The sequence below is a fragment of the Pipistrellus hanaki genome (genome assembly GCF_964339955.1).
Source record: "Pipistrellus hanaki genome assembly, chromosome: 2".
Taxonomy (NCBI): domain Eukaryota; kingdom Metazoa; phylum Chordata; class Mammalia; order Chiroptera; family Vespertilionidae; genus Pipistrellus; species Pipistrellus hanaki.
In genome coordinates, this window is record NC_140504.1 from 148,899,085 (window position 1) to 148,913,595 (window position 14,511).

The following is a 14,511-nucleotide window of genomic DNA, read 5'->3' on the forward strand; positions in this document are numbered from 1 at the left end:
TGATCCTCCTAATGCTATAGCTCTAGCATCTTATTTTCAGTAATTCAGTCTGAGAGTTTGGTGTTACATAAACCACACTAATGATGCAGATGAGGCAGTGCTAGAAACTAGTAACATGATCTAATAGGTCATTTGTTAATAAGCTCAACATATGCTACTTTATTATAAGAAGACTTATCACCCATCATGAGTATGACTATTTTTTCTTCCTGGTAGTCATAAGGAATTTGGGCTGGAATGGTCCTGATTCTCTCTATTCAGGTCTCCTTATTAAGTATTTGCATGGCAGTGACCTAAAGTCAAGGATGAAGACTGTGGGCATGGCAGAGGTGAAAGGATACTATAGGCTTCATCTGATGTGTGATGATATTTTACATTCCCAAAAGATGTCTTTTTAAAAAACTATCCAACATATTTCCTGATATTAATTATGGTGGTAAAAACATTGGAATGGATTTTTTTTTTTTTTTTTTTTTTTTTTTTTTTTTTTTTTTTTTGGTGGTTGACATCTCAATGGCAGCTGGGAGGAACAGAAATTTTGTCATCATGTATGGCTGGGATCTGAAACCCATTTGACAATGGCAGGAATTGCTTCCATTCTCTGCAAGGTACAGATTATTTTCATATCTATATATGTATGTATATATTTCAACTCATATAGAATCATGTATGAATTCAACTAATTATCAGTGTCCATTGCCAAAAATTTAATAGGCAAGAGTGATAAATATTGCAGTTGTCTTGTCAATATCTATTCTATTTCTTACACCATACTTTGATTAGGATTGATCTTAACCAGGGGTCCTCAAACTTTTTAAAGTGGGGGCCAGATCACGGTCCCTCAGAGAGCTGGAGGGCCGGACTATATGAACTACTAATTCCTACTGTAACACCTCGGCTGCGCTCACTGCCCAAAAAACCTGGTGGGCCGGATCAGACTCCTCTGCGGGCCGCATGTGGCCCGCGGGCTGTAGTTTGAAGACCCCTGAACCGTCACTCCAGGAGTGGCAAACTAATGGATGTAAATCCATCCTCACTCTGATTGATTAAGGGTTGGTGACAGGCCCTTAAGTTCCATGGAGATAAGGAATCTGTTTTGTCCATGGCTGTGTTTCCAGAACCAATAATAGTATCTGATGTACAGTAAGTAACCAATAAATATTAATTGAAAGAATGAATGAGGAAAGATTGTCTGATCAAAATGATTCTTGGGAGTTTTTTTTATTCTCAAAATGTTGGGGAGTCCCTATTTTCTCTAGTTATAACCTAGGAAGCATGTAGCAAATGTATCCAGCTTGTGGCCATGAAGGAAATGCCCAAGGAAGATACCTGAAAATGGAGCAGTATGGAGAGAAAAGCCGAGAAAATGATGGAGAAACAGAGCCTCTGTGTTAATCTGTACCTCTACATTACCTCAATGGTTTAAACCAGTGTTTCTCAACCTTTCTAATGTCGCGACCATCTCATACAGTTCCTCATGTGGTGGTAAACCCCAACCATAAAATTATTTTGTTGCTACTTCATAAGTATAATTTTGCTGCTGTTAATGAATCATAATGTAAATATCTGTGTTTTCCGATGTTCTTAGGCAACCCAGCTAGTGGTTCTCAATCTGTGGGTCACAACTTACAGATTAAGAACCACTGCTATAGAGCCTAAGGCCATCAAAAAACACAGATATTTACCTTATGATTCATTAACAGTAGCAAAATTATAGTTATGAAGTAGCAACAAAAATAATTTTATGGTTGGGGTTCACCACCACATGAGGAACTGTATTGAAGGGTCAGGGCATTAGAAAGGTTGAGAAACACTGGTTTAAACTCTATGTTAACCTGTACCTCTACATTTCCCCAATGGTTTAACTATCTTGAAGTAGATGGCCACCCCCAGGTGGACACAAGATGGCTGCCACAAGATGGCTGGCAGGGGAGGGCAGTTGTGGGTGATCAGGCCAGCAAGGGAGGGCAGTTGGGAAGAACCAGGCCTGTAGGAGAGGGCAGTTGGGGGGGCCAGGCCTGCAGAAGAGGGCAGTTGGGAAGGACCAGGCCTGCAGGGGAGGGCAGTTGAGGGCAACCAGGCTGGCAGGGGAAGGAGTTGTCAAGAACCAGGCCTGCAGGGGAGGGCAATTGGGGGTGACCAAGCTGGCAGAGTAGAGCAGTTAAGGGCAATCGAGCTGGCAGGGGAGGGCAGTTAGGGGTAACCAGCTGACAAGGGAGGGAAGTTAGGGATGACTGAGCAATCAGGAGAGTGCAGTTAGGGGACACCAGGCAGGCAGGGGAGGGCAGTTATGGGCTATCGGGCTGGCAGGAGAGTGGTTAGAGGTCATCAGGCTGGCAGTCAGGTAAGCAGTTGGGAGCCAGTAGTCCTGGATTGTGAGAGGGATGTCCGACTACCTGGTGGGATCAGGCCTAAACGGGCAGTCAGACATCCCTTGAGGGGTCCCAGATTGGAGATGGTGCAGGCTGGGCTGAGGGACACCCTCCCCACCCCCATGCACGAATGTCATGCACTGTGCCTCTAGTAAAATATAATAGAGAGTGATAGGCATATGACATACCTTAGTTATGCATATTCAAGTTAATTTGGTTTTTGAAAACTCAAGTGTTAAGACACTTATGAAGAATGCTGGCTTGAGATCTCTGCATTATGTCTTTTTTTTTTTTTTTTTTTTTTTTTTTTTTTAATCTGAGCTTGGCCCATCTGGTGTAGCTCAGTGATTGAACGTTGACCTATGAACCAGGAAGTCACAGTTTGATTCTTGGTCAGAGGACATGTCTGGTTTGAGTGCTTGATCCCCAGTAGGGATCATGCAGGCGGCACCTGTTCAATAATTCTCACATTGATGTTTCTATCTCTCTTCCTCTCCCTGCTGCTCTGAAATCAATAAAAATATATTTAAACAAAGACTCTGAGCTTAAACTTAAAAGACTCAGCTCTGCTAGTTACTGGCCTTGTGACCGTTCTGTGTTTTTTTAAATATAGAAAACGAAGATAATACCTTCTTTGATTGGCTCGGAGTGTCATTGTAATGATCAAATGAGATAATGTATCAGGGTTGTTTTTAAAACATAAAGCAATAAACAAATCATAGGTATCTGATGAATTTCTAAAGCATAAATTGTAGGAAACATTATAAATGCAAGTAAACAAAAATTTAAACAAACAAACAAACCAACAGCCACAGTGATAGGGCTCATCAGCACTTAGGGACCATAATGAGGAAGTCTCCTAGGGTCTCTGTTGTAATTCACATCTAAATTCAAGTGGCTTGACTTTGGCATACAGTGCTTAACCTAGGGATTTAGAACTGCTTGGGACTTTCTAAAGAGTTTATAACATGAGATCTAAGAAGATGTCCTAAGAGAAAACTCATTGGGAAGTCTCATTGGGATGGGGAATGGGACAGATAGTGCATACATACTATCAGATGCTAATTTCATTTCTCCCCATTAATGTGTCCTGAGTGTTGGTCTTCCCTTGGCAGCCAGGCCCTTAGGTGGGAAAAAGCTGTGGCACTAAAGCTCTTCTTCCCCCAAGAGGAAGAGTCAGTCGATAGAACTGGTTTTTAAAAACATGTAGAGCACATGTGTCAAACACAAGGCCCGCGGGCCAAATCCAGCCCGCCAGGCCTTGCAATGTGGCCCGCACCACGCTGTCATCACTGCACTCCGCTGTCAGTTTATGACATTGTCAGTTTATGACTGTTCAGTAAACCATTTGGCCCGCAATTTAGGCTGGATTTTAGATTTTGGCCCCTTCTCTGATTGAGTTCGACACCCCTAATGTAGAGTATAGATACCCTAAGTGATGAGCAGAGCCGCAGTGGACTCTGTCTTCTGGCCTGTGGCTATTCATTCAATAGATATTCATTGAGCACCTGCTATGTGCCAAGAGCTGTGACAGGCTGTGGGGACACAGCCCTTCCTGATCCCTTGATTCTTCCAGGCAGGCAGCTGACATAGGTATTACATAACTTACTTTACAAATACAATTTTCCCATAAATGGGAATAGATATTAGTATAAAACATTTATGAACTAGTTATCTAACAGAGAATAATATAACTTCCACCTCTCTCTATAAACTAATTTTCTTACATCCTTCAAAAAATTTTTAAAACACTTCATTGTTTCTTTTCTTGAAGGTTACTAAGTCTGATTGTTTAGGGATATCAAATTTAATTCAACCCTGAAAGCAGGCATAGTGAATTCTTCAAAAATCTCCAAGTAAATAAAGCAGATTATTAAAAGCACATGAATTATGAAGAAAAAAAAACAACACCTAAGTTAGTGATAATTTAACTATGAACATTCTAGAGAACTATTTAATTGAAATAAATCTCAGTGAGTTTTTAAAGGTAAGTCCATTAACACACACTTTTTCTTATTTATTCTTATTCTTATTTATCTCATTCATAGTAAGTGTTCAATAAATATTTGTTGCATAAATGAATAAATTCATGGTCAGATCCTAAAGGATGTGGAAATAATTGGGGGGAAATGAGATTTTTACTTTCCTCCTACAACCTATACCTAATCGAGCTGATGGTTGTAGTTTCAATTTAAGAAACAGCAATATTAAAAACCTTATAGTCCACAGGGCAGGAAGAACTTAAAAACACACACACATCAAAGGCAAATAAGCACTACTTAGAAGTTACTGGCTTCAGAGTCAGTTGTAAATCCCTGAATGCTTAACCTTAAGTATTTATTAGATACCTCACTTTCAACACAAACATGCTGTTTACAAAAACATTTTGCAAAGAGGTTTTCCAAATAACCTGTTAATAATTTCTAGTTACTAGCTAATCTGGTAGTTTAGATCAGAGGAAAAAAATAATAAACTGGCTTGCTTATCATGATGCACCTGAAGTTTCCATCTTTAGGAAATTATTTTGTACTTCTGAAGTAACAATCAATCAAATCGTCAGGTTACCATTTTTTACTTTACAAAATATTAATTGCAACTCAGTCATTAATTCAGAGTCTGATAAAGAATTTAGACTTTCTTTTTTGCTAAACTTTAAACAGTGTCCTAAGTGCTCTTGAGATTTGCTTTGGGACATTGCCTTTTCTCTGTGTTGCGTTATTGTTCACTTGTTTTGCTTATATTTTTCAATTTGTGAGTTTACATGGGGCAAATACTCCTCATAGATTACTTTTTTTGTGTGATTCTTGAGAAATAAAGAATAAATTAAAATGAATTTTGATTGTTAATAAATGTTGATGTACTAGTAAAGAAAAAAAATTATGGAAATTTGTATTTTAAAGTAAAGCATAGTAATCTTGTTTTTGTTAATGTCCCTTGAAATGTACATTATACATCTGCCCTAACTAGAATCAAGAGGAAATTAAAAACTTCAACTTGAGAGCTTTTGAAAATGATGAAATCCAGGGGTAAGTATATGTCGCTGAATCTTGTCAGCCAGGCATTTAGAATAGTAAGTCATGCTTGATCTCTGCTAGTTGAAACTTTCTATTTTATATTCCATTTATCTAGACCATTCTCTCATTATATTTGGAAGGTTGTATTTTTTAAAACTTTACAATAAATGCATTTCTTCAGGTGTTTGCCTCTCCTGGCTTAGACTCTGGTTTTGAAAGATTTTTTAACCTCAGACAAATGACAGTGTGGTGATTACCAAAGTGAGAAGGGGGTGGGGATAAAAGGAGACTTGGCTTGGGATGGTAAACACAAAGTGCAAAATACAGAGGATGTATTATAGAATTATATACCTGAAACCCATATAATTTTATTTACCAATATCACTCCCAATAAATTCAATTAAAAGTAAGCTTTTAGTGGTGAGGTTAAGTGGGACAGTCTGTAGCTCTCTGGCATGGGTGGGTTCTAGAGCACACAAATTAGAGTGGTGGAACTTTCCTGGACTTACAGTAGACGACACTTTTTCTTTTTGACTTAGTTTCTTTTCACAACTTGTTCCCATAAGACTTACCAATTGGTAACCTCCTAAGCTTTCTGATGGTCGACAGTTACCTTTGGCAATAGGTAACTGACCAAAGGCATTTGTATTGCGGTAGTAATTCTAGAGACTTTCCAGAATATTGGTGGTTTTTAAAGAAAGCTGTTATATAGTACATGCAATTTTATACATATTGATTGCTAATCCTTTTAGGTTAGATAACTTTAAGTACAGGGAAAGGCTTCATTACAAATATAGCAATTTACAAGTCAATACTATATTTGATGCATTTAAAATGTTCACAATGAACTAGTTCATATCTTTTAGGTTCAATGAAAATGCAATGGGTAAAGTGTCATCATTTGTCTTTCAGCCAATGCTACTGTTAGATTCATCCAGGATATAGTTTAATTAGCATTTTGTCACTGAAATGGCATTCTAGGCATCTACGGGAAACGGGAAATAAAAATGAAAATATGCTAAATATTCAAGTATAACTTATTTTTAGCTATCTTATTATTTATTGTATCTATTGCTATATGTGGCTTATTTTTTTGTTTTAAGAGAACACTAAACCAAAAGTCTCAGCAAGATTTAAATTGCAAGTAAAATATTTATAATTTATTTATGATTTTATAAATTAAATTATAAATTAAAATATTTATAACTTCTATAATTATAAAATATTTATAATTTATATTTAAGGCATTTATTTCTTGCTCTTCTCCTTGGAAAACAATAAAATGTTTAAAATAATACTGTTGATAAAACATATTGTCTAATTATCAAAGAGAAATGCTAAATAGAGATTTATGAATGACTAAAGTACTAGTGAGAATAACCAACATTTCATTTGAATTACACAAATAGAGTTGATATTTAGTCCATTCAGAAAAAGTTTCAAAAACAACTGCATTATAGAAAATATGTTTTTAGAAGATTGGTCAGTAATATCTTGACTTTATTATCCATTATTGTATAAAGTAATTAATCAGAATTAGAATATAAACAAGGAGGATCTTACTAGAACCTTAGTTCTAAGTACAATTTTATTCTGTATTTTTTATAAAGAATTTAGAAAGTGAGTCTTTTTTCCAAGGTAAAATAGCAAAGGGTTTCAGTATTTTTTGTTTTACTAACATTGATTCTCCATGTTAAGCTGTTAATATTGTTAAGGGAAATACAGTATTAGGGCAGCAAAAATTAACTTCTGTTATTGAATTACCAAAGTAAAACATTTTCTGGGAATAATACTAGTAATATTAAAATACCACTTTAAAATTGTGATATATTTCTTTAGGTATTTTCTATATAGACTTGAAATTATTATTAAAATGAAAATTTAAAAACTACAAAGATTTTGTAGAAATTTTGAGTTTATTTTCCTCCTAATAAACCACATATTAAAAGTCTTTGTTTTAAGGAAATAGTGCTCTTAAATTTAAGCTTTCTTAAAGAAAAATTAAAATCAAAATAGCACTAGTTTATATTTTAAACACTATTAGAATATGCAGTTTTATTCCTCATAACCAATATACTTACATAATCATAATTAAGTTGATTATGATGCTTTAAATATAGGAGAATTATAAATATAGTTCACTTTATTGATCTGTTGTTACTTATATTTGTGTCTAGTTAACAGAATATTATAATACGTATTCATTAATTATAATTATAGGTTATTATAAATATCTTGGCATTAAAATTTAGAGTTACAATTTAGGCATTAATTTTATATGAATTTCTTTGTTTGACCACAAATAAGAAATGAATCTGCTCCAAAATGTTCAAAGCCAATGTCAAGGCAAAAAAAAAAAAAACACACAAAAAAACCCTACCAATAAAAAAAAATACCCTACCAAAAACTTGACAAAGGCATTTTGAAATAATTGATGTGTTCAATCAAACTACAAAGACATTGCAATGAAGAGCTTAGCTTATTTTGTTTTCTTTTGCATTTCATAAGGTATGCCAGAAATAGATATATTTTTATATTTTATAATTTGAGATAATGAGGTATGTTTAGACAAAGTAACAGTGCATTCAGAGTTGGAACTTTTACTTTTTATTTTCTTAGCTGCATTCCATCTGTTTTGTCAAAGGCATGGTTCCAGCAGTTTCATGATGTCCAAATCATTAGACAGAAAGCTCTTGTATGCATGTGACTAGAGGTAGATTTTTTAAAGTTTGAATTAAAGAACAAAAGAACAGGAATAATCGTGAGGTACTTAGATGATGCAGAAATGCTTGAAGAGAAAGTTGTGCACAGATCTCTGCTTGAAATAATTGTGTGTTTTTTAAGTATAATTTTGAGCCAGAATATTTATTATTTGTGAACTATTTTATCTGATTAAAGGTAATAGTAAATATGATGACCTCATGGCTTCATTTTTTTTAGGATTGTTAACATTTTTCCTTCTAATAAATATAAATATGTAGTTCTGTGTTAAGCAAACCCCTCCATCCCAATGAGGGTAGATCAGAAAAATGTTTTGGAGCTAATTTATTCTTTTTTTTTTATAACTATAAATAAAGCAGACTGGCTTATATTTTAAATGACTGTTTCTACACTTGGTTAGATTCCATGGAAAAAGTGTAGGTTCCTAAAATACATATTGTTCTTATCATTGTTAATGAGAAGAAATGGCTCTGCTTTTAGCCAGTAGAATGTTAGTATGTGAGCACATTAGTGAGAGAACAACATGGAAATTTATCAGTCCTTTATGAAGAAATTAAGAAGAGCCATATCTTGAAGCTAGATTATGGGTGCTGACCTTTTACCATTCCCTTACCTCTAATTTATTACTATTAGAGACTATATGAATTAGCTTTAATTTGCATCATATTTTTTTCAACCAGAAAAAAAGATATCAATTATTTTGAATTCCTTTTTTGGGAAAATAATTTGGATTGTTTTGACAAAGTTTTACCTAATGCAGTCTGATGTGTATGCTTGTTTAAACTTCAAGAGTAAAACATTTGTGGGTAGTGGTGCTGCTTATGAAGAAATTCTTATTATTCATTGGCTTCCAAAATGAGTGATTCAAACTCCTTTTCCAAGTATTTTTAAATGTATTTTTTCACTCAAAATTTGCTATATTCATAAAAGCAAAAGAATAAGAGGGTATAAATAATAATTTAATCAGCTTTTTATAATTTTTAAAATATATAATATAATTAAATAAAAGTATTTTTAAAATCTATGGAATTAGAAAGACAAACTGCCATTGAGAATTTGTTTAATTATGATAAGTGCCTACATTGGCCTAATATCCATATTAATGATTAAAATAGTAACTATCTTTTATAATCTTAAATGAACTGATTAGTATTTTTGTGAAATTTATTCCATACTACTAATGTAATAAATGGAAGGATTTTGCAAAATTTGTTTTTTTTTCTCTCCACTTAAGAAAAACCATTATATGACACTGTTTGCTTATTTTACTCTTGCATATTTAAGGATGCCATATATGTTATGCACTGAGTGGCCAGCTTATTATGATCTCTGAACGTATAATAATCTGGCCACTCAGTATAGACTGACCACAGAGTTGGGATTTTAAAATAAGGGTTTCCATGTGTAAGAACTGCATTGTGGGTACTTAGAAAGAAGCAGAGGACTTACTAGCCACAGGCTGGGGGCCATTATCTCCTGGTCCCTTGACCTATCAAGATTTGCAAGCTTTCCCTTATACATAAGCACACTGAGTGGCCAGATTATTATCCGTTCAGAGATCACAATAATCTGGCCACTCAGTGTACATTGTTTCTTGTGTTCTGGAAATACTTTTATGCTCAAAGAAACCCCAACAGGAGTGTCTGGATCTGGTAGTATCTTTGTACGTTCTCAAGCTTTTCTATGTGGAAAAAATTATGTAAATTACCGTTATCATTTTATAACTATTTCTTGTTTTTAAAGAAACATCAGATAGGTAGTACACTACATCTACTTTCAGAAAAGCCTTATTAATTTAAACTCTGCTAATTTAGAGTTGATGTTCATGTAAATGGAAGTTAGCCTTCCTTAAGTGAGAGTACTCATGAATCATTTAAACAATATTATTTTAGTAATATTTCAATATTTCAGGAACTTTTTGATATACCATTTATATATAAACTATATGTTAAATAAAATTTGTCTTATGTATTATTTAAACAAATTTTCTAATAGAATGAAATGAATTTGCAGTGTGATAAAGAAATGTCAAGTTTTTTGGTAAAGAGCTCATATAACTCAATAAGAAAAATACAAAATCCCACAAGTAAGTGGGCAAAAAGCATGACTATTTTATTTGAAAAAGGAACTACAAAGGTTAAGATACAAGAAAAAAATTTCAACTTCTGTAATATCTGAAAAAATACAAATAAAAGGCTAATGAGATTACACATACTCAAATCAGGTTAGCAAAGCCTAAAAGATATGTAATACTGGTGAGGACAAAGGTTGTCTAGTCAGCTTTTAACAATATGTAGCAAGAAAGCTTTATAAAATGTTTATAATCCAGCATTTCCCATTTTTGTAATCTGTGCAAAGGAAATAATACAGATTTCTCCCTAAGATTTTAAATCAGAAATGTTTAGCACAGCCTTTTGTAAACCAAGAAAAATTATAAAGTAATTCAAATTCTTAGGAATATAATTAAGTAAATTATGCTTCATTTAAGTGATGGAAGTTAATGCAGTCATGAATAATAGGTTTAATTGAAAATGCTTCTGATAGATTAGATAAGAAAAACTGGATACAAAAGATATATACAGAATAACTTCAAATATGTTAAAATGAAAGGAAAAGACTGGAAGTGTGATAGAATGTGGTTGCACAAGGAAGAAAGTTATGGGATTTCTTCCTATTGCTTTTTAATTTACTAACCAAAGAGCATTATCTTATTTTTAAATTAGAGAGAAGAGACCTTAAAAAATATCCATACCTTTTGCCTTAGCTATCTCATGTCTAGAAATCTATCTTGAGGAAATAATCCTCAATTTTATACAAAAAGGACTATAACCTTTTTTGTTGCTTCTTAAAAAATATTTTTATTGATTTCAGAGAGGGAGAGAAAGAAACATCAATGATGAGAGAGAATATTGGTTGGCTGCTTCCTACACACTTCACACTGAGAATTAAGCCTGTAACCCAGGCATGTGGTCTGACCATGAATCGAACCGTGAGCTTTTGATTCATAAGTCAATGCTTAATCACTTAGCCACACTGGCTAGGCTCTTTTTTGTTGCTTTTAATAGCAAGCTATTTGAAGCAAGTATCCCAAATAGGTAAATTATTAAATATATTTATAGAATTGAATATTTTATAGTTATTGAAGTTATTTTTCAGAAGAGATATTCAAATGAAAAAATTTTATGATATATCATAAGTAAAAAAGTATGATCTTAACTATGTGCAAAATAATACTGAAGAGAAAACAGTAATTGAAATATGTCAAATGGTGGTTTATTTTTTTCTTCTTTAAATAATTTTGCATTTCCCAAAATTTTTCAACATGTATCCCCAATTACTTTTACAATCAGGAAAACAAGCAGCAGTTGAATTTTTAATAAGCAAATTAAAAAAAAAAAAAACCTCTGCTCTACCTGTGTGGCTCAATAGGTATAGCATAGGACTATGTACCAGGAGGTCACCAATTGAATTCCAGGTCAAGGCACATGTTTGGGTTTTGGGCTTGACTCCCAGTAGGGGCGTGCAAAAGGCAGCTACTTGATGTTTTTCTCTCATCCCTGTTTCTCTCCCTCTCCCTCTCTCTCTCCCTCTCCCTCTCCCTCTCCCTCTCCCTCTCCCTCTCCCTCTCCCTCTCCCTCTCCCTCTCCCTCTCTGAAATTAAAAAAGAAAAAGTATCTCCGGTGTGAAATTTGTTAGCCTTAAAATAATTACTTAAATAATAACATATATTACTTATAGCTTCATTAATAATTTAAAAGTAATAAGAGCTTTTACATTTCAAATCAGCCTTTTGCCAGTGGGGAGAACTTTTTTCTCTTAACCTAAATTAGGGAGGTTTTCTTACAGAAGCATGTAATTTCTTTAGTAACAAATAACCACTGGTGGTTTATTAGAATGTTGATACCTGTTTAAAAATATATTCAAAGAAAAGCAGAAAACCAAATAAAGAAGGCTAGCAAATGTTCTTGACAGTATGGTTTCATGCTTCTCAATAAAGCAAAGTTTCAGATTATCATAGATAACTTTTAAAATAGTCATAACTATCATACATGAACCTGATTTTGCAGAAAAGTGCAGCCTCATGGTGGACTGTGTAGTTGGTAACTGTTTCACTGTGATAGGAAAACATATGGAGATGCTAATGCTGGTACTTACAGTCCTGTCAAAATGAGTGAGAAAAAAAGGTGTAGCAAAGCTTATTTTTAAATAATGCAGGATAGTGTAGTAAATAGAAAGATAGACCTACCTGACTATCTACCTATGGGTTGTAACTAGCTACAGAGTCTGAAAAATTTAGATGTTTTTAAACAAAGAACACTCATATTACATGCTGGGCATGGCTGGTAAGATTAACCTTTCACAGTCTGTTCACCTACCTGTGGCTAGAATCATCGGAAGTATAATCTTGGAATGTCAAACACATTCCATTAGAGCTAAAGCGCTTATGCTTTCTAAAACAGGTAATTTAAAAGGGAACATTGAACAAAAGTAGACAATGAAATAATTTAAAACATTAAAAAAAAATCCATTTCAAATAAAAATATATAGTACCAAAAATATATATACCATGAAAAGCATAAGACACCTACTCACATATGACAACTTAATTTGAAAGTACTTGGATTAAATGTTCATATATATAGCAAAGTGTCCCCTCAGGAGTTCTACTGACTGAGAGTTTGATCGCTTGCTATGACATGACATGCACTGACCACCAGGGAGTGGCGTGGAACTAAGGGAGGCCCCGGCTGACAGATGGCAGCTGCTAGGGACCCTACAGAGGCATGAATTTTGTGCACTGGACCTCTAGTTTACCTATGAATAAATGAATGCTATAACGTGTTCATAGTAAAAATGTATTCACGTAAAATTATTTCAGCTAATCACAAACCACATACTAGTATTCCTATATCATCTCAGAACTACACAATAAGATTTAAACTATCCCAAACTTACCAAAATCAACTTTATTTCTTTTTTAAAAAATAGCTTTTTTTTTTTCCCCCCCAAAGGCACTTAATTTCTGATTGTGGTGAACCAAGGACTTAAAAAATTCATAAATATCTAATGGGGGATCATGTAGAAGACATCTGTTGTTACATATCACAACAATTTCCCCCCTCAAATTTAGTTACCAAAAAAAAAATATCCTGAATCAATTTTAAAAATCCCATCTACAACCCCCTCTCCTCCCCACAACCTCCAAAAGCATAAAACAAAACAAAACAAAAATCCACTTTGTTCGTATGCTCTTTCCCTTGAGGTCTTAATCGGTTTAGTCTGTAGGATTTCCTTTTTGGGTGACATTATCAGAAGAAATTACCCTGTACCATTCCCTATGGCCAATGAGGTTTGACAGGCTTTCCTTCTCTCTCATCTGCATCGAGCAATTCCCCGAGGCAGGAAGGTGTCATTTAGACGTGACCCTTTGAAGTTACTTTTACTTCCATCTCCAGCTCGCTGAAATTTTACTTTGTAGGGTCATCAACCTTAAACTCTCAGCACCCGTGGACAATGCTGCTTCAGTCATCATAACCGTTTACTGTAGTTCTCCGCGCTGGAGGAGAAGTCAGGCTGGCTATAGAATTTTGCCTGGAATCCGTTCAGCGTGAGCTTTGGGTGGCCTTTGCCCAAGCAGTGGCTCTGGGCCAGGGCGGAAGACAGGGAGAAGCTGGGAGGAAAGCTGCCCATTGGAAAGGTCCGAGGGAGTTTATCTCAGTCATGCAGTTGTAATTTTTTGCTTTGTTTTGTTTTTCTGAGGAACAGAGCATTCATTGCAAATGCATAGTTTAAAACACATTGTATTCAATAATGACAAAAAGAATGATGCTCTAGCCAGTTTCTTAACAGATTTAAAAAGCTTGCATTGTTTTGCTTTTGTTCTTTTTTTTTTATATTACACACACACACAAACACACACACACCCCTAAAACAAGATAGTTAAATCCTCTTGATACTAGTACACTGGGCAAAGTTTCAAAAGAGGGAAAGTTTGCCGCTTCAGGAAAAATGCTCACCCCCCACAATGTACCCCACTCCTCCAGATGGATACAGAGAATTGCAGATAAGGGATCTAATACTTCTGTCTTTAGCACAGTCCCTGACTTTTTCTTCAGGAGTACAGCATTAAGGAAATGGTAATCTCGATAAACCCCGAAACTCCTTTAGACTTTTTCCTAGAAACAAAAACAAAAACAAAACTTCCAGAAGTCATCCTCACAGACAAATAGGACTTTTTGGGAGGGGAGGGGGAGATAAGGATAGAGTGAATATTGCATAGTAATTTATTCATTTTTTCTTTCACTGATAAAAAGGATAAACTTTACAGTTTCAATTTATACACCCTTTTCTTTTTCTTTTTTGTTTTGTTTTAATGTCAGTATTTCCCCTGCATGCGTTCCTGC

The 14,511-nt window shown here is 34.5% G+C and overlaps 1 long non-coding RNA gene across 1 annotated transcript in view; it reads left to right on the forward strand.

The window, feature by feature from the left end:
• Positions 1-341: 341 nt before the first annotated feature.
• The window catches only part of LOC311616615, a 35,987-nt gene continuing 21,817 nt past the window's right edge, over positions 342-14,511 (forward strand). Inside the window, exons 1-2 of the long non-coding RNA XR_014793958.1 lie at positions 342-608; positions 5,340-5,398. This is a non-coding gene — a long non-coding RNA (uncharacterized lncRNA). The remainder of the gene's footprint in view (positions 609-5,339; positions 5,399-14,511) is intronic.